The 27304-nt window shown below is 43.6% G+C and overlaps 1 protein-coding gene and 1 long non-coding RNA gene across 2 annotated transcripts in view; one reads left to right on the top strand and one right to left on the bottom strand.

Moving 5' to 3' along the window:
- The window catches only part of LOC126212793 (tyrosine-protein phosphatase corkscrew-like), a 353604-nt gene that overhangs the window by 289745 nt on the left and 36555 nt on the right, over positions 1-27304 (top strand). The window lies entirely within an intron of this gene.
- LOC126213307 (uncharacterized) lies at positions 9382-19222 on the bottom strand. Its single transcript, XR_007541135.1, has 3 exons — positions 19199-19222; positions 10169-10286; positions 9382-9493 (listed from the first exon to the last, which is right to left on the bottom strand). It is a non-coding gene; the product is annotated as an uncharacterized LOC126213307 (long non-coding RNA).

The following is a 27304-nucleotide window of genomic DNA, read 5'->3' as shown; positions in this document are numbered from 1 at the left end:
CATTCGCCTGTATATCTGTTTAAATATAGGGGTTGTTGTCTTAATCGATCCGGTAAAATTATGTCTTGAACATCCTCCCTATTAAGTTCAATATTCATTTGACTGTCGGACATGTTTTGCAATGTGTCACTTTCACTAAGCTCGTCCGCGGAAACAATTTCTACGCGTCTAGCGTCCATCTTGCGGTTTTCACAATTAATTGTAAATAAAATTTTCCAATGGTAAAAAAAAAATTTTTAAATATGATATGTTGAAATTGAAATTTCTCTTATGGAAATGGATATTTCTATATGATTTCTAATTAGAAATTGAATTATTAAACTGGTACTGAAATTTCCCTCTCACAAATAAATGACTGTGAATATGCTCTTCACTTATCATTTGCAATAATAGTAGTAAATCAATTTTAACTACAATTTGAAAAATAATTTCGAAATAAATGGATCGGAATAAAGGAAGTACAGATGGCTGCTTGAAACTGGAAAAATGTAAATTTCTGTACTCACCAATTTTTTTCAGTCTTATGTTGCAAATGTAGCGTCAAATATAGTTTTCAATCCAAAATTTTTCTTTCGCGTCCGTGCAAATTATTTTATGGAACGTTATCCTTTCCCCTTTTTTTTTTTTTTTTTTTTTTTTTACCAAATTAATTTCCTCAGCATGAAAATAAAAATTATCACAAATTAATAACAGGGAAAACAAAATTGTCGTAAATTTCATGCACGTAACATTACAATTCAAATGAATGAGACTTAGTCCAAATTCATTTTCTGATGCTATTAAGTGGTTAAAATTAGATAAAATGTCCAAAATTTATAATAATTGCACTTGTATCAAATCCAAACTGCACTTGTATCAAATCCAAACTGCACTTGTATCAAATCCGAAGATTGCAAGTCCTGTCACCAGGACGCCAATTGTGGTGTTACCTTTTTATTATTTTATCTTCTCCTCATTATCTATTGAAACAACATCGCATTGTAATGTAATTTTAATTTTCACCAAAAGCACATTCAACACAGCGGGAAAAATACACGTCTTTCGTAACAAGACAAAGAGAGAGAGACATCCATTAGCTCTTAAAAACAAAAAAAGTACGCAAAAGTAAAAAAAAAAAAAGAACAAAATTATTTATAAAATCGGTCGCTGGCGCAGCGCTCTTCTGCGTGCGCGATCGTAAATTATAACTTTGCGGAAGTCAAAGTACCATTACAAGGCAAAGATGTTGTTGACTGACAGGTGAGGTATGAGTGGCGGCAACTTGAAATTAGCGGAGATTGAGGCCTGGTGGATAACGGGAAGAGAGGATATATTGAAGAGCAACTTCCCATCTCCGGAGTTCGGATAGGTTGGTGTTGGTGGGAAGTATCCGGATAACCCGGACGGCGTAACACTGTGCCAAGATGTGCTGGCCGTGCACCGAGGCACGTTTAGCCACAGGGTGGTCCTCATTACCGACAAACACTGTCTGCCTGTGTCCATTCATGCAAATGGACAGTTTGTTGCTGGTCATTCCCACATAGAATGCGTCACAGTGTAGGCAGGTCAGTTGGTAGATCACGTGGGTGCTTTCACATGTGGCTCTGCCTTTGATCGTGTACACCTTCCGGGTTACAGGACTGGAGTAGGTGGTGGTGGGAGGGTGCATGGGACAGGTTTTACACCGGGGGCGGTTACAAGGATAGGAGCCACAGGGTAGGGAAGGTGGTTTGGGGATTTCATAGGGATGAACTAACAGGTTACGAAGGTTAGGTGGACGGTGGAAAGACACTCTTCGTGGAGTGGGGAGGATTTCGTGAAGGATGAATCTCATTTCAGGGCAGGATTTGAGGAAGTCGTATCCCTGCTGGAGAGCCACATTCAGAGTCTGGTCCAGAAGTGCCCCACTTGTGACAGGATACTTTCCGGGACTGGATCAGACGACTTCCTCAAATCCTGCCCTGAAATAATAACAACTATTTAATACAATAAAACATAACGAAATCGCAAGCACAACAAACCGTGCGAACATTCAACAAGCTAATCAAAGAGGATAATACTCTTCACTGCCAGAGATGAGCGACCGCCCACTGTATCGACATCTCGCAAATCGAAGAGGACGTACCGTAAGCCTGAGCCTGACTGCCCATCGTTTCCATATCTCGAAAGCTGTTCTGTTCTGCTTGGATTTTATATAATGTGAAGGCAAACAGCAATTTTTGAAATTACCGGAAGTTGACTTCAAATCCAGCAAATATCGCGGACATTTGCCTTTTCGGCCCAGACATTTTCATTTACCCTAAAATCGCGGACTGTCCGTGACATCCGTGGCGTATGGCAACCCTAATTGTAACGGTACTTTGACTACCACGCCTCCGCCAATGCAAAGATACGATTTACGATTGCGCATGCAGACGAGCGATACGCCAGCGACCGATTTTCATAAATAATTTTTATCTTCTTTTTTTTTACTTTTGCGTAGGTGTTTTTTTTAACAACTAATGGATTACTCTCTCGTCTTCATACGTGCATTTTTCGGCGCTGTTTTAAACATGCTTTAAAGTGGAAATTAAAACTATCTTACGAAACGAAGTTATTTCAGTAGTGATTCAAAATGGTTATCGCCAAATTTATAAATTAATCGTGACAGTGACAACTTAAAGAAATTTTCATCAGACGGAGAACAAGAGGACCGGCAAACAATGAGAAAAACAACATCCTACAAGAAAATTAAGAAGTATTCCAGACACAGCCACGAAGACTATATTATAATAAATACTACATTTCTAACAGAATTACAAGGTAAATTTCAACTTGTTTCTGATGCTATTTCCTTACAGTCGCTTTTTGTAGTGTTGCCGACCCGGTCTGCCATGCACGGTCAAATTACAGCACGATCTCAATCAGTAATACGAAGTCCGCCTTATCCGTAACTTACTCCATAAAAATTCAAAACCCAATCAGATTTTCTATTTTGTATTTTCACGGCAGAACCCCGAGGAAAGGAAAGACTACAGAGCGGGGTACCCTCCCGTACAGTGGCTAGCGAGTATGCGTGTAGAACTAGAAGTGGAATGCCTCAAATTAATTATCGTAGCCAAATTGGAGGTTACCTGTAACTGCATCAGTGGCAGAAAAGTACAAGTGATGGTGCCAGCAATTTTGTGACAGTAAATGCAAGGTTTAAGACCTCTGGATAAAGTCACAATGTGGAACACGGCCAAGGAGGAAAATAAAAATCTGAAAACCATTCTGTGTTAATCTTGACTGTGAATACACGGATAGAGCGGAGCACCTGAGTGATTATTTAGACAAAATATATAATACAAATTAAAGGCAAAAATTCGTTCTGAAAACTGAAAACATTCCCTTTCAATGCATTGGTATGAAATGCTTTGCAACTCTTTAGATGGAACACAAAGAGCAAGGAATATAATTTTATGTGAAGGCCTTTTGTTAATTGTGTCAGATCCACGAATAAGAAAGTCAAACAAAGAGAGGTACGAAATAGAGGATACAGTAGGACAAATGGACAAGAGAAGATTAATTTCTTAAGAGAAAAGTTAATACCAAATGGACTGATTTGATTTAAAAAATCACAGATTGCCACAAATGTTTTGATACGAGCCCGAATGCTTACAGCAAATGTCCACAAAGATTTATTCGAGTGGAGTTCACGATGCGCTGTACCACAAATAATGTACTCGACGTGCTGTTTCTGACATATTAGTGGACCGTCTGTGTAAACCAAAAATAGTTTTCATTGCCTTTAACATCAATACTTTATTTTAACATAACACAGATGTATTTAACAATAAATCACAGTATGAACATCAAATTTTACATACAGCTTTGCAACACTTATGCACAAAAACAAGACAGTGCACATCAAACAATTTGCAAGTTTTTGCAAAATAAGTTTTTAAAAAATGCACCTTTGGAAGTGAATGTACTTAATAATTTTTTTAGCCCTCTGCAGCTCACAATCTAATCTTACAGCCACAGACAAGTTGAAAATGTAGGCAAGTTGTCAGATCGTATCCTCGGCACAGTACGAGGGGACAGGTTCGGAGACAAATTCGGATAGCACTGCACTAAGTTACTGAATTACATAAAGCACAGTGTAGTGCTCACTTACATTGAAAATCAGCACAATAGAACATGTGGTTAAAAAAAGATGTTTATGTTGCACATATCCGTAAAAATTAGAAACCATATTTGTGTTTCAGAAAATAAGTATTACTTGTTAATGTGGAAACTAAGCTCAGTTCTTTGCAGAGAGCACAATTGGAGCCCCGTTTTACATCCTCGTAACAGAAGCTAAATGTCCTATCTATGTTCGACAGTATTCCTCGCACGAAGAGAACAGCTAGGTTTCTGTGCAAAACCATTTAGTATGTGCCTAAGTTTACTGGCAAACTCTAAATTTAAAATAAACGTTTATCATACAAAGTAGTGCAGGCAAAGATTATGAGCTGAAAGAAAGGAAAGAAGGTTCAGTGTGTGAGAATACAGTTCTCTTACATGGACATACAAGACACAACATTTCATATTCCATGCTCCCAGCACGTTTGAAACAAAATTTACAAATTCAACTACTTTGTAGGTAATTGCAAAAGTTACATTACAACTAGTTTTAAAGTTTTCATAACAGCGAATTCAATCAGCAAATACCTCGAGACAAAGCACCAATACTTTAAGCCGATAATTAGAACGTCAGACTACCACGGTGCAGAGGAGATTGACAAGCGATACGTTACAACTTTAGACAAACGACTTCAGGATACAGAGAGCTGCTACTTCGGTTCAGACAGTAATGTCACACAAATTATTTTTAATCATCAGTCTGTGTGAAACAGAATACGAATAATCTCACATAATTGTAAAGGTAAATACTCTTACACACTCGTGCAAGCGCTGGGATGTACATTGTGGACACAGAGTTAGTGTCGTTTAATGTTTAGGTAAAATGCAGATACATGCAGGCTGATACATATATCTATAAAAAAACCTTATTTTTTCAACTGTGATTCTCCAAAAATTCTCTTTAATACTAGCAGCCTTGTACACTAGGCAAGTGCAAATATTGTATTGTACAAAATATCACATTCTTTTTTACTCTTTCCAGTCGAGAGGATATTACCGGGGCCAATGAATAATTTCGAAAATTTGTTTAAAAAATAAACAGCCAATGCTCAGACACAATGACCGATTTCATTTACTCGGCAGGACACAACTGACCCGCACCACTCGGACAGACGACGAACGAGGATCGAGATTCCGGGTGTTTCTGTGAGAATGTTGCCAATACACACGTTTCTGTTAATTTCTTTCTCCGTCAGTGAGGAATACGTAACAGGTATTCCGCTCTTCACGGTGGGCCCTAATACTTAGTCGGGCATTTGAGATACCGAAGTGACATTTTTATCAAATTTTCATATTCTTTTGTCTAGTTATTACTCACAGGGATCATACTGCTGCAGAAGACTCAGGTGCAAAACCTACCCAATCCGCCCTCCCAATACGCCCTATTCCAGTCCCGTCACAGGACTATCCTATCCCATAAGAGTTAGGGCCACGTGTGAAAGCCGCCATCTCGTCTGCAAACTCTGCTGCAATTACTGCACTTTTTATTTTATTTTTTGCAGGCAGCTGACGAGTTGCCCACCAGAACTGGCAGCCACTGCCAAACTGTGGCCGAGAACAGAGTGGAACACCCGGCGGCACGATGCGGTGCCGCGGCCGAGACGCTCGAGTTCGGCGGCCGCTTCGCGGGGCGAGCCGTCCGTATCCTACCCTCCGGCTCCCACTTTACTGGGCTGTGCAGACGGGAGATATCCTCACAAAATATCACTCGCTCCTGTAAACCTCTCGGCATCTATCTCCACCGACCCGCGGTCCCGAAACGCCGCGTGCGACGCTTCCCCGTCCTCCTGTCCCGTCACCATCTTCCGATGCGTACCTCTCGTCACCCTCGTCGTGCACTGTACGACACGGGCTCCCGTGCCCGTATATCACGTACCTAGCTCGTGCACCTAACACACGTGTCCCCTACATTCCCAGCCGGCAAACCTGCCGTCCCCCTCCGAGCCGACAGCATCCCCCCCCTGCCCTCTCTTCCTGCCTGCTACGCCCCTCCCCTCCGCCCTTTCTCATTTCTTATTACTCACCCTCGTCGACATAACCGCCACCCCACCAGCTGAAGTGCAATCACGGCACTGTGTGTCCAGCCGGCAGAATGTACGGGCACAGGTTGGTTTTTGTGTTGTGTGTGTGCGCTTGGATGAGAGAGAGAGAGAGAGAGAGAGAGAGAGAGAGAGAGAGAGAGAGAGAGAGAGAGAGGGAGGGAGGGAAGGAGGGAGGGGGGAGAGAGGGGGGCGGGGAGAGGGGGGGAGAGAGGGGGGAGGGAGGGGGGGAGAGAGGGGGGAGGGGGAGAGGGTTGGGGGAGAGAGAGAGAGAGAGAGAGAGAGAGAGAGAGAGAGAGAGAGAGAAAAGGGAGGCGGCATACACTGCTCTGACTGTGAAAGCTCTCTTTTGTCTGCACCTGTCGACGATGTAAGAGTAGAGATGTTGGTCCTATACTGGACAGATTGAATGTACCCTTACACTCCTCTGCTGCATCACAGTGCAACTGTTAATGGTTTTTTTCTTTTGTTTATTTATTTACAACACGCTCCACCACAATATTTGTAATTCTGTGTGTGTTTTGCTGTGTTTACGCTGCACGACGAGAGGAGGGAGACGGTGAAGGCCGCTGCCAGCACACCTCCCGCTCCTCCCTAACAGAACCGGCACGGCCACCAAACTCGACATCCCCGTCACTTCTCGAGACACTGTGCAGAGGTTTGGTATTTAAACCGGGACACAGGTGCAGAGTTTGGCGATCGGGAATGTCACACCGCCACGTCTCCTCCCTTCGCCGGTAAAATAGTGCCGCCGAAAACTTTTTCCGGCACAGAAATACGGACCGGCTGACCCCGAGTCGAGAACCGCCGTACGACTGCGCGTCGGTGACGTCGGCCACGGAGGCAGGTAAATTGTAATAAAAAAGGACCACTTCGCCAGTTTACATTTCGCAGTCGCACGGCGGCCAGTTTCGGTGTGCGTGGCACCGAAAGTGAGTGCCGGGGAGGGAGACGCCGGCACCCGGGGACCGTCGGTGCCGACGGGAGAGTCGGTCGAGCCACAGCGCACTTACGGGGCGGAACCCTAATGCGTTCGCTTCTCGCGATCGTACGTAAAAGTGAAAAGGGAGTGGAATACGTACGTGTGTGAGCGAAGTGACTATTTTGAACTTCGGAACTGTACTTTGTACGACGGTGAGCCGTTACGTAACGAACGTAATTTCCGTCGGTGGGCACGTGTTACTCAAATTTGAAGTGAAATACGATAATTGTATCGTACAAAATTGTTCGCGTATTAAAATCCCTTCATTTTAATAGAATATTTCGGACGGAACAGAATCGTAGAACAGTGTGGGAGAACAGACGGGGCACACGCCGTAGGGTCGCGGTCGGAACTTTAGTTATCGGCACCCGTACCTCGGCAGTGAGTTGCCCTCTACGAATGACTACTTGTCGATGTCCGGTGCCTAATTTTTCCGACCGGCCGGACTAAGGCGAGATCCTCACTTCTACGGATCTCTCTCCGTCTGCCGCCACCGGCACCCGTTACAGTGGAGAAAAGCCCGAATGCGGTCCGAGGAAATGGCCGAAACTAGTTGCTGGCGAATAAAAATCTGAAAACGTGATCGAGATTCTCTCTACTCGAGTTTTAGACCCTTACACCGATCGCTGCTTTGCTCCGGTTACAAAATACCGTCTATAATTTTACACGAGTATTAAGCGTAGGAACTGAAAGCGGTCGCCTGTTACTGAGAGACTAGTCTCAGCTCTCGGGAGAACACAATTACACGTGTCTACGTAATAAATGAAAGTATCAAAATGGGAATCTATTTGATTTAGCAATCTGTCCGTTTCGTAATACTGTCAACTACTGAATAATACACCCTGTCTTCCAATACATTAGGGACACCTCAAACTGGCTAATTACCGTCATCTTTTATACAAGATTCTTTGTTTTTAATGAGAACTTCTGGGTGACAAAGTAAAATGTAATTTAACAAGTCCTTCAGACAGATATTGCTATGCATTCTCTCTCTCTCTCTCTCTCTCTCTCTCTCTCTCTCTGTGTGTGTGTCTTATTGCATTACATGTAAAAATTTAAAGTGTCTACATATGTGTGTGTGTGTGTGTGTGTGTGTGTGTGTGTGTGTGTGAGTGTGGGAGTGAGTGAGGAAGTGGAGGGGGGGGGGCGGGCGGCGGCTGCAGACCACACTCATGCGCACCTTTTTTTTCTTTAGGCTGGTGTGATTGTATCTCTCTCTAAACTCATAGAGGGCATATATCTTCCACTTCTGTTTTAACACACTAAGTCATACATTTCTCACCTTTTAGAAAAGTGTAGTCAGTCTTCCCATTCATATAGACCCCTCAAGCCTGCTAGCTGTTCATTAACTGTGTTATCATGCCCATTGTAATTATCTGGGCTGTTATGCCGTGGTCGGTACACGAATTCTGTGTCAATTCCCAACGTTTCGTCTCCGACTGCGGGAGACGTCTTCGAGGGAGTCCGTAGCTCGAGGGAAGGTCCGACACACCCACCGGCTCAGTTAGTAGCGAGCTACGGACCCCCTCGAAGACGTCTCCCGCAGTCGGGGACGAAACATTGGGAACTGACAGAGAATTCGTCAACCGACCACAGCTTAACAGCCCGGATAATTATAATGGACACGATATTTCCGGCCGTGAAAGTCTACATTTTAGTAAACTGCGTTATGTTTTGAATAATGTCTCTTATCGTAAATCTGTAAAGAGGCACACGAAAACAAAATTATAAGAGACCCTTATGGACGTATATCGAATGACGAGGAAACATTTCCACGTGCACAGTTCAGTGGGAGAGAATCGGGCGGAGGTGGATCGTCATACCTCACTCTTCATTATTTCGAGTCCGTATCGAGGCATAGAGGTACGTATTTCAGCTGTCCGGTCTTCCCAGTCACGAGATACACCTCCAGGCGGAGCGCTCGGCGTGCTCGTACAGGCGAGCGCGGCAACTGCAGTTAGGCCGAAAGCTAAATGCCGACCCCGCCACACGTCTAACCTCGCGCGACGGCACGGTCGGCGTGCCCTGTCGGGAGGGGCGGCGTCTGCAAATACTGGCGTGGTAAGAGAGAAACGAGAAAGCGTAAACCGGCGAAAGCGGAGCGCAGTGCGGCCCGGCTCAGCCGCGGCATTCGGCGGACGTGGCGGGCGCCGCGTCGTCGTCGGCCGGGCGCAGCCGCAGCAGCAGCGCCGACAGCACGGTCGTGCCGCGCTCCTTGGTCACCCACTCCTCCGCCTCCGCCTGGGCCGGCGCCCGCGCAGCCGACACCTTGTACGTCCCCGGCTGCACCAGCACCTGGAACGCCGCCCACGCACGGTACCGCTGCCGCGTCTTGGGGTCCAGGAATCTGCGAGGAGAAGAATTGTACTGCGACTCGAGTGATGAAGACTCGATGATGATTATAATGATTATGATAACACCAATGTCAACTTGACTACGAGATAAGGATGACTCGATGAGGGCGATGATGATGACGACATGACGATTTAATGAGGGTGATGACCACGACGACAACATTTCGTGACGATGATAGTGACAACATTTGATGACTATAGCCATATTTGAGAATGGTGCTGAGATTGTTGTCGATAATGGTGTCCGTGCAAGACAGCAAGGTCTTCAGATCGCAACTGAAATTTTATCAAATCTTTGCCCTTTCAGCTCGATTGCCTCGCTAGGATGTGGAGTCGAACCCATTATCTTCAGTTATTTAGTAAGTAACAGTCTTCATTGTATAAGGGGCAGAAGCCAGGGGAGATCGGTTTCAATGTACGGGCTTCCACGTCGTACCTGTCCCCGTTTCGGTGCCATTTTAGAGCCACAGTTCCTCAACTGTGCACCTTTATCCTAGGATATCCAGAAAATTTTGCCCAATTCGAAGTCCCCCACTCGGCTCCAACCTCGCTATCGACTCGTTTCTGCCCACCCGGTAAGCGAGCACTAAAAGGATAAGTGTACTACATTCTCGCGCTACAAATGTGGTCCACTCCAAAAGTCACTCGCGGCCCACTCCAAAACTCACTCTGACTTCTTGCGGCAGGGCAACGTCTTGCTGACGGCGTGCCGGATGTCCGGAGAGAAGACCAGCTGCGAGCCCTCGGAGTCTGACTTGTCCCGCATCCGCTGCAGGCCCAGCTCACCTGTCCACCGCCAAAGCAAAACGGAGTCATTAGTTTGGAAAACTATTTCTACACCTCGTCTTGTACACTAATGGGGGGGAAAAAATAAAAAAATAAATAAATACATAAAAACAAAAAAATTGGAACACCAATAAAAAATTAATGTAGAGCAATGTAATTTCGAGAGTATACCACTGTCTAAGTAACATATGTAAGTCAATATAATAGAGGGAAACATTCCATGTGGGAAAAATATATCTAAAAACAAAGATGATGTGACTTACCGAACGAAAGGGCTGGCAGGTCGATAGACACACAAACAAACACAAACACACACACAAAATTCAAGCTTTCACAACAAACTGTTGCCTCATCAGGAAAGAGGGAAGGAGAGGGAAAGACGAAAGGATGTGGATTTTAAGGGAGAGTGTAAGGAGTCATTCCAATCCCGGGAGCGGAAAGACATTTGTCTATAAATATGTCTGCTTGTGTCTGTGTATGTGCGGATGGATTTGTGTGTGTGTGCGCGCGCGAGTGTATACCCGTCCTTTTTTCCCCCTAAGGTAAGTCTTTCCGCTCCCGGGATTGGAATGACTCTTTACACTCTCCCTTAAAACCCACATCCTTTCGTCTTTCCCTCTCCTTCCCTCTTTCCTGATGAGGCAACAGTTTGTTGTGAAAGCTTGAATTTTGTGTGTGTGTTTGTGTTTGTTTGTGTGTCTATCGACCTGCCAGCGCTTTCGTTCGGTAAGTCACATCATCTTTGTTTTTAGATATAACATATGTAAGTGATGAACGTAAGCCACTGCAAATGTGAAATGCAGGTACATTAATAACTGGTTTAACCACCAGAACGTCGAATGCGAGCAAGCAAAATGCACACATTGTGTGGTACGTGTTGTGGATGTCAGTATGTGAGATGGAGTCCCGTGCCCGTCGCACTCGGTCAGTTGATACGGGGGTCGATTAATGCCGTCTCTGGACGACACCGGAGTTATCGTCCGACGGTGCCCCGTATGTGCTCGGTTACACACACATCTCGCGATCGAGCAGGCCGAGGCGACGTTCGACACGCACTAGAGTGTGTAGCATTACGACAGTAGTATGCGAGCAAGTGTTATGCTGTCGGGAAACGCTCCCCAGAATGCCGTTCACGAATCACAGCACCAGGGGTCGAATCACGAGACTGGCGTACGGATTTGCAGTCAGGGTGCGTGGAATACCGTATTTACTCGAATCTAAGCCGCACGTTTTTTCCAGTTTTTGTAATCGAAAAAACCGCGTGCGGCTTAGAATCGAGTGCAAAGTATGCGGAAGTTCTGAAAAGTGTTGGTAGGTGCCGCTGCAACTAACTTCTGCCGTCTAATATTGTAGCGCTACACAGGCATGCTTTGCAGGCACAAAGATAAATACTGGCGGCAAAACCTATGTGTCAGTAAATAAATTATAAGAAAAGGTAGAAGAATGTAAACATTATGCCATGTATTCTTTCGTGTTTGCTGCTATGTCATTTAAATCCTGTCTGCCTAATAAACTACGAAACTAGAGTAAGACAACAGCAAACGCGGAACAATATACATATAATGTCATGTTTATATTCGTTTTACTCTTATGCTGAATAGTGATACAGTCATAAATGAAGCACGAATCTAAGATGACTAACATCTGTGCAGAATGTAATGTACTAAAGAGGCGTCTGCAAAGATTTTCAAACGGAGAAAAATTTTCGCTAAACTCTCGTTCGGAACAAATTCTATCATACGCCGTCTATTATTTGGTTCTTGTTGATCATTATCAAAGAATGCAGCAGTGTAAGTAACAACAAATAGCAGTCTCTTGCCATTGTTTCGCTAATGAGACAATTCCTCTCTTTTTTTTTTATTGTAAGCGGCGGTAGCGTGCACAAAAGCAAGCCATGCCGCGATCGGCGACAGGCCATAAACACGCAGTATCAGAGTACGACAAACAATGCATGACACAGTACAGTAATCCATTTTCAGCGTAGAGTGACGTAAACACCCATAACAAAGAAAACTGCGCTTATCAGATCAAAGAAAAATAAACAATCAATTCAAAGCAGACGAAGCACGTGAAAAAGGAAGGGTACCCGTATAAATACAGACGGACCGCCTGACGCATAGCAATGGCTACCTGGTAAAGCTTAACTGCTAAGCTTACGACTCGAACCAAACTACTGTAGCTGTATCGTCATTCATTCGACCTAAATTGTGTCTCGTATTAAAAAGAACCAACTTTGTTTCTATTTGGAGGGGTGGTCTAAAACTTCTCTCCCCCCTCGAATTTCGAGTCTCAAATTTCAGGAGCGGTTTAGAATCGGATAATTTTTTTTCCCCCTCGATTTTGAGTCTCTTTTTCAGATGCTGTTATATTCGAGTGCGGCTCAGATTCGAGTAAATACGGTAACCGCTCGGGTGCTCCTGCCGTCCCACAGAATCGCATCCCAGACTGTAATTCCCAGCGTCGATTCGGTGTGTCCGGCACGCGGACGTGTCCGTTGCGGGCCCTCGACCGGCCTCACCCTAACCGGCACACGGCCGCCACCGGCACCGAGGCAGAACCAGCTGTCGTCAGAAAATACGACAGACCTACACCCTGCCTTCCGGCGAGGTCTCGCTCGACTCCACTCGAGTCACAAGTGGTGGTAGTTTGTGGTCAGTGAAACACACGCTACAGGGTATCTGGCTCAGAACTGCCCTCGAAGTAACCGATTTGCAGCAGTTCACCGTGTCACTGTGGTGTGAGCTGCTGTTCAGACTGCCGCTGCAGCTGCAGTGCGCTGCACTCGGGCCGTACGCGAACGCGACGGTCTCCCCTCTCCGTAGTACCACGCGGCCATCCGGAGCCGGGTCTCCTCGCGACCGTACACTGTCGTCGTAACCGCTGCCGGCAATCGTGTACGGATTCCTCCCGAGTCTTTCTGTAATACTGCAGTGGTAACATCCAGCTTCCTGTAGCCCTATTAAGAGACCTCGTTCGAACCGAGTGAGGTGTGGATAACGGTAGCTCTGTCGCCTCGGAGTCATTCGCGACTGACGTCGGCTCGCCACGTGCAATATCGGAGGTAACTGACGCTTACGACGACACGTATTCGAAGCGAACACGATTTGCACCCTCGTAGCGGCATCACTAGTGCCACACTTACAAGACTGACGTTATCTTTCAGGTGTAGAAACGTGCCGACCGACTTTTGCTCACGGCGCACAACTCCTCCTCCGAGCCGCAATTTCCTTTCTTCGGTCGACGTATTCGGTACTCTGTGTGTGCGCACTGTTTCGTTTTTACTATTTTTCTCACTGTATTGTTAGAATGTTTGACACACATTATCATTGTTACAATCCAGTTTAGCAAATGTTTATAAAAGATTGCCTAATTATAAACAAAAAAAGAAACAGTAACGAAACATTTTTTGTCGATCGTGTTCCGCAGTTGACAAATTTTAGAAATTAGAGCATGAAACATCTTAAGTGCTGTTGAATTTATTGATTATTGTATGACTGTCTCTGGTCAAACACCATTATGGTGCACAAATTGCTGTTTACAGAAACTGTTACATACATATACACATAACGAAAACACGTCAAAAATGTGGCATCTGTATTTAATGTATCGTCATGTGATTCCTTTTGTGTGAATATAAAGTATTTTTAATTTTTACACTTCTGGCTGGGTTTTTTATGTAAAGTAATGTAATGTATGTGTGTATGTTTGTATGTATGTATGCAAGTCTTGCTGTTAACAAAAATCTGTGCTCGATAATAGTCTTCGCCCAAAATTGCTGGGACAATAAAGAATAAATTTAACAGCAGCTTAAGCTGTTACACGATATTTCCACAATTTATAAAATGTAATTACAGAACAGGTTGCAAATCGCGGACACGGCTCTCAGCTGCATATTTTGCTAGTGACACACGGAATCGGCACCGGACACACGGAATCTGCGCCAGACGACGAGTCGATGCAGAAGTTCCTGCTTATTGAAGTGGTCACCTCGACCATTCTGGCTATCCGTGCATCCCTCCTGGACTTAGCCAGACCTCCGTATGTCACACTGTCTACATTACGTTACACAGCCCTTCAGTCACGCGTGCGTGTCTGAACGACAGTGTAATACAACATACAGACACAACATAAGCGAAGACATAGTATAAATCATTAAATATATACTGCTCAAAGTTACTTTACAATTACAATTGTCAGCGTAATATAGTAGCCTTTCATGAAGTCTAGTCATATTAACTGTACCACATTACGTTAAACTACAAACCATCCAGAAAGCACAGAATATTTGCACAGACACACGCAGTCCGTCTGCCCATCTTGTGGCAGCCGCCCGTCGGCTTCTGGTGCCGTGTGACGCAGCCAGTTGCCGCAAGAGTCGTAAGTCGGACCTCGTCACGCGGTACGTCGGAGACAGCTGCGTCCCGAACTGTGGCGACTGCGAATACCGCCGTGTGCGAGTTGCCGAGGAGTTATTCGTTTTCTGCAGGTGGATAATGTTAGACCCGGTGAATTTTTCCGAAGACTCGTTGCCATTTACGGTGAAGTGGAAGGAATTCAAACAGTGTCTGAAAGTGGACATAACATTTAAGAATGGGAGAACATACGCTCACGACCCAGATAGGTCGGGGCAAACTTCGGTCACCAAAGATAGGCCAAAACACGAGGCGGATAGCACCGTTCGAGAGGACAGACGAATATCGGTTAGCGACGTGCGTAACCGGTGTCGGGGAGGTCGTCATTCAATTGCGCACCAAATTGTGACTCGGCACTCGAGGTACCGCAAACCCCGTGCAAGCAGAGGGCCACACGTGCTCACGTACAGCCAGAAACCTGCGAGAATGTGTGCCGCATTAGCATTCTCGGAGTGTTACGAAAGCGGGGGTGAAACGTTAGCCGACTAGATCGTTACAGGAGATGAAACACAGGTCTCTTATACCCCACCCCAAACGAAGCAACTGTCAAAAAAGCGGTCATACTCGTCCGTTTTGCATTCTGTTTCACGACAGAAAGCAGCGACGCACGCCGTGCTACTGTAGAAGACTGTCGCCAGGCTATCCGGAACTGCCGAAGAGGACAGCTCTCGCGGGAAATTATTCCGTCGCACGACGCTGCACATCCGCATACCGTCCGGCAGACACGAGCCTCGCCGCTCGAGCAATTCCGGCGGAACAACCTCGAGCGTCCTACCTTCCGGACCCGACACTGTCACATTGTTTCCCATTTCCAAAATCGAAAGAGCACTTCGCCGGCACACCGCGGAGAACCGAGGACGCCACTGCGACCCGACACGGTCGAACGGCCGGGCGGTACGGAGAGGGCAGAGACGACCGGTGCCGAGGTACGACAAATACCGCGATGTCAAAGGCAACTGTGTGGAAAAGTAAAGAAAGTATGTTTCAAAATGTGTAAATTCAGTTTCTGTATTATTATTATCTTCTTTCCTTTCTCAAACCTTAGGTCTGGTTAAAATTGGAAAGTGACGCGGACCTCGATTGAGCGTGACTTCCTTTTAACTGTACGGTATATGTTACATTGCATTTAGGAACTTTCGGGTAATTGAACAAGTGTCAATAATTACAGATTTCTGTAGTTGTATATATACGTTTGGATGTAGCTGTATTGTGTTGATGTACTGGTGGATAAGGTGTGGTATGACTCCTGTAGTTGATAGTATAATTGGTATAATGTCGACTTTATCCTGATGCCACATGTCCTTGACTTCCTCAGCCAGTTGGATGTATTTTTCAATTTTTTCTCCTGTTTTCTTTTGTACATTTGTTGTATTGGGTACGGATATTTCAATTAGTTGTGTTGATTTCTTCTTTCTATTGGTGAGTATGATGTCAGGTTTGTTATGTGGTGGTGTTTTATCTGTTATAATGGTTCTGTTCCAGTATAATTTGTATTCATCATTCTCCAGTACATTTTGTGGTGCATACTTGTATGTGGGAACATGTTGTTTTATTAGTTTATGTTGCATGGCAAGTTGTTGATGTATTTTTGCTACATTGTCATGTCTTCTGGGGTATTCTGTATTTGCTAGTATTGTACATCCGCTTGTGATGTGATCTACTGTTTCTATTTGTTGTTTGCAAAGTCTGCATTTATCTGTTGTGGTATTGGGATCTTCAATAATATGCTTGCTGTAATATCTGGTGTTTATTGTTTGATCCTGTATTGCAATAATAAATCCTTCCGTCTCACTGTATATATTGCCTTTTCTTAGCCATGTGTTGGATGCGTCTTGATCGATGTCTGGCTGTGTTAGATGATACGGGTGCTTGCCATTTAGTGCCTTCCCCTTCCAATTTACTTTCTTCGTATTTGTTGATGTTATGTGATCTAAAGGGTTGTAGAAGTGGTTATGAAATTGCGGTGGTGTAGCCGATGTATTTATACGAGTGATTGCTTTGTGTATTTTGCTAGTTTCTGCTAGGTCTATAAAGAATTTTCTTACAATTTTCTACCTGTCCATAATGTAGGTTTTTTATATCGATAAATCCCCTTCCTCCTTCCTTTCTGCTTAATGTGAATCTTTCAGTTGCTGAATGTATGTGATGTATTCTATATTTGTGGCAGTGTGATCATGTAAGTGTATTGAGTGCTTCTAGGTCTATGTTACTCCATTTCACTACTCCGAATGAGTAGGTCAATATTGGTATAGCATAAGTATTTATAGCCTTTGTCTTGTTTCTTGCTGTCAATTTTGTTTTCAGTATTTTTGTTAAGTCTTTGTCTATATTTTTCTTTCAGTTCTTCTTTAATATTTGTATTATCTATTCCTATTTTTTTGTCTGTATCCTAGATATTTATAGGCATCTGTTTTTTCCATCGCTTCTATGCAGTTGCTGTGGTTATCCAATATGTAATCTTCTTGTTTAATGTGTTTTCCCTTGACTATGCTATTTTTCTTACATTTGTCTGTTCCAAAAGCCATATTTATATGATTGCTGAATACTTCTGTTATCTTTAGTAATTGGTTGAGTTGTTGATTTGTTGCTGCCAGTAGTTTTACATCATCCATGTATAGCAAATGTGTGATTTTGTGTGGGTATGTTCCAGTAATATTGTATCCATAATTTGTATTATTTAGCATGTTGGATAGTGGGTTCAGAGCAAGGCAGAAGCAGAAAGGACCTAATGAGTCTCCTTGGTATATTCCACGCTTAATCTGTATTGGCTGTGATGTGATATTATTTGAATTTGTTTGGATATTAAGTGTGGTTTTCCAGTTTTTCATTACTATGTTTAGGAACTGTATCAATTTAGGATTACTTTGTATATTTCCAATATATGTAGTAACCATGAGTGAGGTACACTATCAAAAGCTTTTCGGTAATCAATGTATGCGTAGTGTAGCGACCTTTGTTTAGTTTTAGCTTGATATGTCACCTCTGCATCTATTATCAGTTGCTCTTTACATCCTCGTGCTCCTTTGCAACAGCCTTTTTGTTCTTCATTTATAATTTTGTTCTGTGTTGTATGTGTCATTAATTTCTGTGTAATGACTGAAGTTAATATTTTGTATATTGTTGGTAGGCATGTTATTGGGCGATATTTAGCTGGGTTCGCTGTGTCTGCTTGATCTTTAGGTTTCAGATAAGTTATTCCATGTGTAAGTGTATCAGGGAATGTGTATGGGTCTGCAATGTAACTGTTAAATAATTTAGTTAGATGTGAATGTGTTGAGGTGAACTTCTTTAGCCAGAAATTTGCTATTTTATCTTTTCCAGGGGCTTTCCAATTGTGAGTAGAATTAATAGCTTGGGTGACTTCATGTTGCAAAATTATCACTTCAGGCATTTGTGGTATCATCTTGTATGACTCTGTTTCTGCTTGTATCCACCGTGCATGCCTGTTATGTTGTACCGGGTTTGACCATATGTTGCTCCAGAAGTGTTCCATGTCTGTTATGTTTGGTGGATTGTTTATTTTAATGTGTGTGTTATCTATTGTCTGGTAAAATTTCTTTTGGTTCGTGTTGAATGTTTGGTTTCGTTTCCTTCTATTTTCACTTCTAAGTCGTTTGGCCATGCTTGTAATTTCTGCTTCTTTTCATCTAGTTGCTCTATCACTTCTTGTTGTGAGATTTTACCTAACCTTTTTCGTTTTTTTTTCTGACATTTCATTCTTATAAATTGTGTTAGCTGTCCGATGTCCTTTCTCAGTTTTTCTATTCTGATCTGTAGCCTGTGTTGCCATGCTGGTTTTGTGGGTTTCTTCTGTGTGTTGGTTGGTTCTGATCTCTGCCTAGTGTGTATATTTAGTGTAGTGAGTGCTCCTATATGAACCAGTAGTTGTAACTGTTCCATAGTTGTGTTTTCATTTATTTTGTTGTGTATGATTGTGTTGATAGTTTTTATTGTTGTTTCGACTTGTGGGTTATTTGGTGGTCTATGCAAGAATGGTCTAATGTCTGTATTTGTGTCTTTGTATTCTATATATGTCAACTGAAATTTTTCTTCTATATCTAACATGTGTGTCACTTCGTGTTCTATTTGTGCTTGTTCTGGTGGCTGTCTTAAGATTTCGTTTTCCTCTGATTGTTGAATTGATGCGTGTTGTTCTTTGTTTGTTTGCTCTGGGATGTTCGAGTCCATTACTGTATTTTCTTCTTCTTCTTCTTCTGATTGCACATTATTTTGTTCCAGTATTTGTTGTACTTGTTGTTTGAGGTTTTCTAATTCTGACTGGGGTATCCTGTTATTTTTGATTATTACACGGATCTGATCAGTTAGTCGTTGTTCTGTTAAAAACCCAAAATTATTATTATTATTATTATTATTATTATTATTATTATTATTATTATTATTATTAAAGAGTACCCCTGTATTCTGAAACCTTCTTTACTCACTTGACGTCCTCTGGTCCATGTACACATCTGACTACTTTCCTGAGCCGGCGAGCCTCACCTGGCAGCAGCAGCTCGCCGCGGTCCAGCACCTGCCGCACGTCGCCGAGGCGCGCGCCCCAGAAGGCGACGTGCCAACCCGCGCACGGCTGTGGCGGCGCGCCCGCGCTGTCGCCGCCCTCCTGGGGAGACGGCTTCGGCCGCCTCTTCAGGGGGAACCTGTTGGCAGGGGGGGTGCGGCGTGAGGGCCGGGCCGAGTGGCCGTCGTCGAGATTTCCGCACTTACCGGGAGCGGTTCCGGCGGTCGGATCGACTTTTCGAAACTGTCCGAACGGTGACGTAGGTCGACGTGCCGGGTATCCCACCCTGCGTACGCTCGTGTGCGCGAGTAATCGGGTGGGGGGGGGGGGGGGGAATTTCGATTTTGCGTGATGTTCTACCAGTTTAAATAAAGAATGTTACAGAGACTGGTTATGTAGTCCAGTGGTTCAGGTACAGTCTTCACGTGCAAAATATTTCCTCTATCAATCTTGTCAGATGCTACGACATTTTTAAAATCTTTATCAAAATGACTTTGGTCGAAATGTAATTTTTTATTTCTCTTCCTCTGTAGGATCATTTCAATCCCCGTATTAAGTTCTCCATTTGCTCTCGTTTCCTTCTAACGATTCTGTTTCCGCTCGGAATCTTTGTTGCGGTGATTTTAATTATTTTTATGCTGTAACTTCCATTTAATTTCCTCCATTTTATCGTCCTCTATTTTTGTCATATCATCTTTTATTTTAGTCCGTGTTACTGCACACATTATTTCTATTCCTCATTGTGTCTGAATTTCTTTTTTGCTTACAGTCTCTTCTCTTGTTTACATCTTCACCTGCATTATTTTGTCCACAGTGCAATAAGAATTCACGTTTTAAATGTTTGTTTGATATAAATAAGGGAGAGAGAAAGAGTACACATTCTAACAAAAATTCATTTTTGATTACAGTGCAAAGTCACTATAAATAGATTATTTTCTATTTGTTTTTAACCAATAGATCAGCATTTTCAAATGTTTACATATTATTAAAGATAAATAATAATAATTAAATTCACATGGACAAAGATTACAAGTGGAAAGACAATGTTAAGAAAAAAAAAAAAAAAGTGTGTGATTGGAAAGTTTATACGGTGATTAAAATGATGCGAGTTCTGATTACTCTCAAACGAGTGCCCACCAGGACCTCGACTACATAATTGTACAGACGGTTTCAGAAAGTCGATTCCACCACTGGGTACCTCTCCTTGTTAGTGTACAGGTCACCCAGCCAATCTAATAATCGTGCCAAATTTTTCTTATACTATTAATTCACCGTCGCCTCTGTGCCGAGTAAGGTCGACGTCTCGGCAAAGGGTCTCTCTCTTCCCCTGGAATAATGACAATTGATATCGAGCGAGATTTTCGTAAGATTTGAAAATTGTACAAATACAGGCAACTCGCTTTAAATATTTGGAACTGCAAAACTGTGCACTTCAATATTATACGGACAAGTCACAATTCGAATCGGACAGCTCACACAAACTCCTGGGTGTAAAAATGTGTCACAATCTGAAATGGAAGGTCACTCTGGTACGACATGCCGTCCATTTGGAACAAAACTTTTCACTTCTTATTCTCAGACAGACAAAATATGTGCGTGTAAAAATATCGACACGAGAACTTCACACTGCGCACTCTGCAGTCTCGCGTACGCGCAGTTGCGGCGAGAGAAGCACGAGCACAGAGAGTCGTCGAGGATCTCTGCCCGCGGTGGTGGAGTCGCTTCGACTCTGCAAAGTCTCGGGAGGCACGGAGCGAAGGGCGGTGCCGACAGTGGCGACGTGTGGGAGCAGTCGAACAGAGCTTAACAAAACTCTGGTCCTGCCTACAGAGACGATTATATCTAACGATTTATGTGAGTTACGAGTTGAAAAGAGATCTGTCCACCCGCAACTGTAAAATGTTCTTACACAATGGTTCTCAAATATGTTGTTGTTGTGATCTTCAGTCCTGAGACTGGTTTGATGCAAGTCTCCATGCTACTCTATCCTGTGCAAGCTTCTTCATCTCCCAGTACCTACTGCAGCCTACATCCTTCTCAACCTGCTTAGTGTGTTCATCTCTTGGTTTCCCTCTACGATTTTTACCCCCCACGCTGCCCTCCAATACTACATTGGTGATCCCTTGATGCCTCAGAACATGTCCTACCAACCGATCCATTCTTCTGGTCAAGTTGTGCCACAAACTTCTCTTCTCCCCAATCCTATTCAATACCTCCTCATTAGTTATGTGATCTACCCATCTAATCTTCAGCATTCTTCTGTAGTACCACATTTCGAAAGCTCCTATTCTCTTCTTATCCAGACTATTTATCGTCCACGTTTCACTTCCATACATGGCTACACTCCATACAAATACTTTCAGAAATGACTTCCTGACACTCAAATCTATGCTCGATGTTAACAAATTTCTCTTCTTCAGAAACGCTTTCCTTGCCATTGCCAGTCTACGTTTTATATCGTCCCTACTTCGACCATCATCAGTTACTTTGCTCCCCAAATAGCAAAACTCCTTTACTACTTTAAGCGTCTCATTTCCTAATCTAATAGCCTCAGTGTCACCCGATTTAATTTGACTACATTCCATTATCCTTGTTTTGCTTTTGTTGATGTTCACCTTACATCCGCCATTCAAGACACTGTCCATTTCATTCAACTGCTCTTCCAGGTCCTTTGCCATCTCTGACAGAATTACAATGTCATCGGTGAACCTCAAACATGCCTCACATGTTCCAAAATTTCTACGGAATCCGAATTGATCTTCCCCAAGGTCCACTTCTGCCAGTTTTTCCATTTTTCTGTAAAGAATTCGTGTTAGTATTCTGCAACTGTGACTTATTAAACTGATAGTTCGGTAATTTTCACACCTGTCATCACCTACTCCCTTCGGGACTGGAATTATTATATTCTTCTCGAAGTCTGAGGGTATTTCGCCCGCCTCACGAAATATACAGGAGATATTGAAGGGTGTTTACATCATCTAGTAGCTGGCAGAGTTTGGAGCTCTCTTACAGCCCCGGACCCTCTGCAGACGGTGAAGAAGTCACACACCACAATTTTGCGGTACTCCACAGCAAGTCTATTACTTCGAGAAACTGTGAGAAAAGCAACCGTAAAAAAAAAAGAAAGAGATATTATTAATCTACAAGTTATCACAAAGAGCATCAGGGTGAGAAATCATTTGGAAGGTTCATATTGGCTCAGTCCAGCTACACAATTTGCCAGTTACACTCTGTTGGAAAGGCTGGCAGGATTCTTGGAAAATACTGCAGGTCTAGAAAGGAGACTGCTTACAATACACTCTTTCAATCCACCTGAGAACAGTGCCCAAGTGTGTGGGACCCTTACCAAACAGGATAAAATAGCAGGTACTAAACATATACGAGACAACTTCGAGAAGTACGTTACACTTTAATGCCGGGCCGAGTAAGTTTTATTGAATGCTGCACTGCACCTCAAAGTGACACAAGTACACAGTACTAATTTTGAACACAGACATCACGTCTCTGTAAACGACATCTGAACATTCTACCGACTGTTCAATTCTCCGACATTAGAAATCCCCTCCAGAGTCAGTGAGCCATTCCAGGACCACTGTACGAATACCCTCACTGTCAGAAGATCTGTTTCCCCCTCGACGTCCTTTTAGCTTGCCGAAAAGGTGGAAATTAGACAGTCCGAAGTCCGGATTTCCCGACCGGCACCTCCCGAGTGGGCGTGTGTGGTGTCGGGAAACTGTCGGCGTCGGTTCGCTACAGCCGGACACGACACTGCATTTCGTCCACACACTGCCAGCATTTCGCGGTGAACCCGTGCGCAGTTTAGAAGTTTCGCCCACGAGAAACTCACTGTGCCGCACACTCTGACTGCCGCACCATTTCAGTTGCACACCGTCACGAGCCCGTTACCCGTGCCGCAGCAAAACTGCGTCTGCAGGAAATCGGAAACGCTCGCTCTTCCGACAGTGCGCCGGCTGCTCTTACTGCGCAGTGGTCTCGCCGAGGACTGACGGGTAGCTTACTTTACGGAGCACGGACGTACTAGAAATGGCGGTACAGATTTCTTTGACCCACAGGAGATCGTCGTGGATGTGCTCGAACCTGAACTGGTCCGTGGGGAAGTACAACAAAACTGGTAACCTTATCTCACGTCGTTAAAATACGCACCGTATTTCCTCACCAAACGAGCCACAGAAATGAGTAAAATAGGCGAGACTGGAAATACATTATTTTGTTCTGCCAGCTAGCAAATAAATTGACAAATCAATAAACGAAATGTGAAGGGATAACCGAGTTGAAATAGTGATCAAATAGAATTTTTATAAATATTTTGGTAAAGTAACCAAACCGTCAACTAAAGCCCAGTTTAAGGTGCAACTCTCTGGTCACTGTCAACTTCGCGTCCCGCACCGCGCGGATCCTTCCCGCCGACATCGGCTTTTCTGAACTGCACGGGTGGGAACTCTCCCTGCAGCGTATCCTCCGTCCGTGTAGCCCTCCCGGCCTCGACCTCTGTCTGTCACTGCCCTCCGCCCTCTTTTCCCCTCCCAGTTCCCTCTACGCGCACCACATTCCTCGCCCTCTGCGTAAAATCCCAACTGCACCTAGCTGCGCTGCATTCTCTGCACCTCGTCCCTGCGTGCTCCCGCTAGCAGCACTTCGCTGTCCCTCCGCTCCCCTCCCGTTCCCCATCTGAGCCTCCTCTCCATCCGCATCACCCAGATTGCATCTCTCATCGTGCGCAGCCGTTCGTGGTCTGCTCTCGCTGGCCGTTGACGGTGGTCATATGTGTAACTGAGGGGGGAGGTGTGTGTGTGTTTTGTCTAGTTTAGACTAAGGCCTTTTCTGCCAAAAGTTCTCTTGTTTGGCAGGCTTATGCGTGTCTCCCACCTAGTATCTCCATTTTATGATGAGTACCAACCTGTCCTTTCATAATATTGCTGTGACTGAAACTGCAGTACAGCAGATGTCAGTCCACACAACGGACTGCAGACCACCTCGTGCTCAGAGTAACGTGTGTGTAGAATGCCGTCTGTGGTACAGAAGGCAGCTGAGCACTCTTTCGACACTACGGGTAGAGTGGCAGTGCGACACCTGCGCTCGTATTCGTAACCGAATGCCTCCCGGCACCTCTGTAAATACTCCCTTTGTGGTAAACACACGGAGCCTTACCAGTGTCAGTTAGCTGTAGCAGCAGTGCTGAAATTTTTGGCTTTTAAATAAACCTTTTTTTAAAAATGAGTAATTTTTATTCATAAAATTTCCATTGCTCAAATATTGGCCTGATATAAAAAATGGGAAAAATAGTCAGTGCTATTTTAAGGGGAGATTGTACCTTACATACTTACAATATTAATTTTGTCCATTTCAGGTGCATTCATCTCATTAACAGTTCACGATAATGTCCTAAAATTTTAATGCCCGGTGGAGGAAGAGTCTCTCTCCATTGACCTATTTTTCTAGAAAAGTCGATTGAATAATTTATTTTTTACAGAGTTTTTTGCAAACTGTAAAATTTTTTCCACTTATTTAAGCCTTATTAATTCATAATTTCTACAGTATTAAAGTGAATTTCTTTTAAAAATGCGTCATTGCTGTTCAGTCCAGTTTCTGTAAATTTCGCTGTTCTATAATGGTAAGTTCCTGAAAAAAATGTACCTAATCACTAAAAAAATAAAATCTCAGCAATCCGGCTTTAAAGATGAACATAGTTTGTTACTGACCTTACGACATCCCTGCACCGTATCCTGGGTCATCTCCATTTTCTTCATCCTCCCCGGCTCTCGTAGGATTCCTCGAGTGCATTCTCGCCTTCCTAGCTATCGTAATCACTTCGTAATCTGCTTTCTTCACGCGGATAGCATCCAATTCGAAACGTGCCGACACCGACTTTTCTCCAGGTTGTATACCTGACTTTTGAAGCAGCCCAACTGTCCCCACATTGTCATCATTAAATGAAACAACTGCATGATAAACACCCAAACTCAATGTATCTTTACATACAAATACTGTTTATGGAATTCTAGACCATATGACACTGTTAAACTATTCATTTGGGTTCTGGAAGGACAAGCAATAAGTGAATGTAGCACACAAACAGGGCAGTGTACTGGGAGCACAAAATATTTACACAGGTCAGCAAATTAGGTTTTTGAAGTTCAAGAAGTTGACAGAAGGTGAAAAGGGGGGGGGGGCATGGCGACATGTGGTGCCCTTTAGTAAAATACACTGCAAGGAATATTTACGAGCAAAAAAAAAATTTTTTTTTTGTTTTTCATTTTGCACCCTACAAAGGTACAATGTCCCCTCAATAACAGTGCCAACGGACACGAGCAACAAACACTCGGCATAAGAACCGGACGGCACTGCCGAGACAGTGATGTACCCGTTACCGCGCGGGCGTTACCTGTCGGGCAGTACGTGCGTACTGCGGTGCAGTGTGCGGGGGGGGGCTGCCGCGCCCGGTCCGTACGTCAGTTGCTCGCCGTTATCACCGGACGTCGGTCGTATTACGGAGTGCCGCCGTCCTTAGTCTCGAAGTATGTTACAGATACTGGTTATCACATTTAGCATTCAACCGCGATTTTTTTTTTATATATATTTTAACAACGCGTTTCGAGAGACAATGCTCTCATCATCAGGTTGTAAAATCTATGTCGCGAAATTAAACGTACTAAAAAGACAAAATACCATCACCAATAGTTGGTGGGTCCATAGAGTAAAAAAGAATTAAAAGTATATTGGACTGTGGGTCCTCGTCTTACATTAAAGTTGTTGACGCAGGTCGATGGCCGTCCCATAGCTACCAAATATGCTGTCGACTGCGCCGGCTCGGGTGCTGTTGTGGACTAACGTGCCTAGGTGTTGTGGCGTGGTTACCGCCGTGTGCTTGACGGTAACGCTATGCTATTGGGCGCCTCATTTCCTTACTGCATTGGTCTGCCATCGTTAGCCTCTCGCAACTCCGTCATTGACATGCTACAAGTTTTAAGTCGCATGCCTGCCCTAAAATAATTCTAAAAACCCGCTAAAAAATCTCATTTCTTTAAAGTTATCTTGTACATTTAGGATATTACTTTGTTTCTTTTCATGAATAGCTATCTCGAATTCCTCTAGTAAGTCAAGTTTCCTCCCTTTCTTTTCTACATGCAATATTTCTACGTTGTCTTCTATGCTATTAAGGGGATGGCCTGTTTCATATATATGGTTCGCAACAGCTGATTTGTCATAATTTCCTAACCTGAACGCATCTTTATGTTCTTTATACCGGATCGCGAATGATCTTCCTGTCTGCCCTATATATTTTGCATCGCACGTTCTGCACTGAATCTTATAAACTCCCGATCTTTCAAACTTATTTCTCTTCTCGCCAATATCGTGCTTAAGGCTATACCTCACTAGGTTATTAGTCTGAAAGGCTATTTTGACATCGTATGGCTTAAAAATATTTGCTATCTTTTGTGAGACTTTTCCGTAGTATGGCATCGTGATAATTTTCGCTTTCTCTCCATCAGGTTTATTCTTTTTGCGCTTATTACATTTTCGTAACAGTTTTTTAACTATATCTATTCTGTAACCGTTATTCTTCGCTATTCTCTTAACGGTGTTAATTTCAGTCTCCCTATCTTTTTCACTCATAGGTATATTGACTGCCCTATGCACGAGACTACGGAAAGCAGCTTCTTTATACGCCTGCGGATGGCATGAATCATTTGGGATCACGGCATCAGTTGTAGTTTGTTTTCTATAAACGGAAAACGCATGTTTGTTGCCCTGCTTTTTTATATTTAGGTCCAGGAACTGTAGACAATTGTCAGTTTCGTACTCCACGGTAAATTTTATTTTATTATGTGCGTCGTTGAACTTTTTTACTATTTCCTCAATGTCCTCACTGGAACCATCAACCAGTAACAGAGTGTCGTCAACATAAAGTTTGTAATAAACAATTTTATCCGTAATGTTTTCGTCAGAATTTAGAACTTTATCTTCAAGGTCATTCATAAAAATGTCCGCCATAGTTCCTGAAATGCTGGACCCCATGGCTAACCCATCGTCCTGAATATAAAATTTGTTATTAAACGTAAAATAAT

The sequence above is a fragment of the Schistocerca nitens genome, chromosome 11 (genome assembly GCF_023898315.1).
Source record: "Schistocerca nitens isolate TAMUIC-IGC-003100 chromosome 11, iqSchNite1.1, whole genome shotgun sequence".
Lineage (NCBI taxonomy): Eukaryota > Metazoa > Arthropoda > Insecta > Orthoptera > Acrididae > Schistocerca > Schistocerca nitens.
Note: the sequence above shows the minus strand (reverse complement) of the source record. Positions and strands in the feature narration are given on the sequence as shown.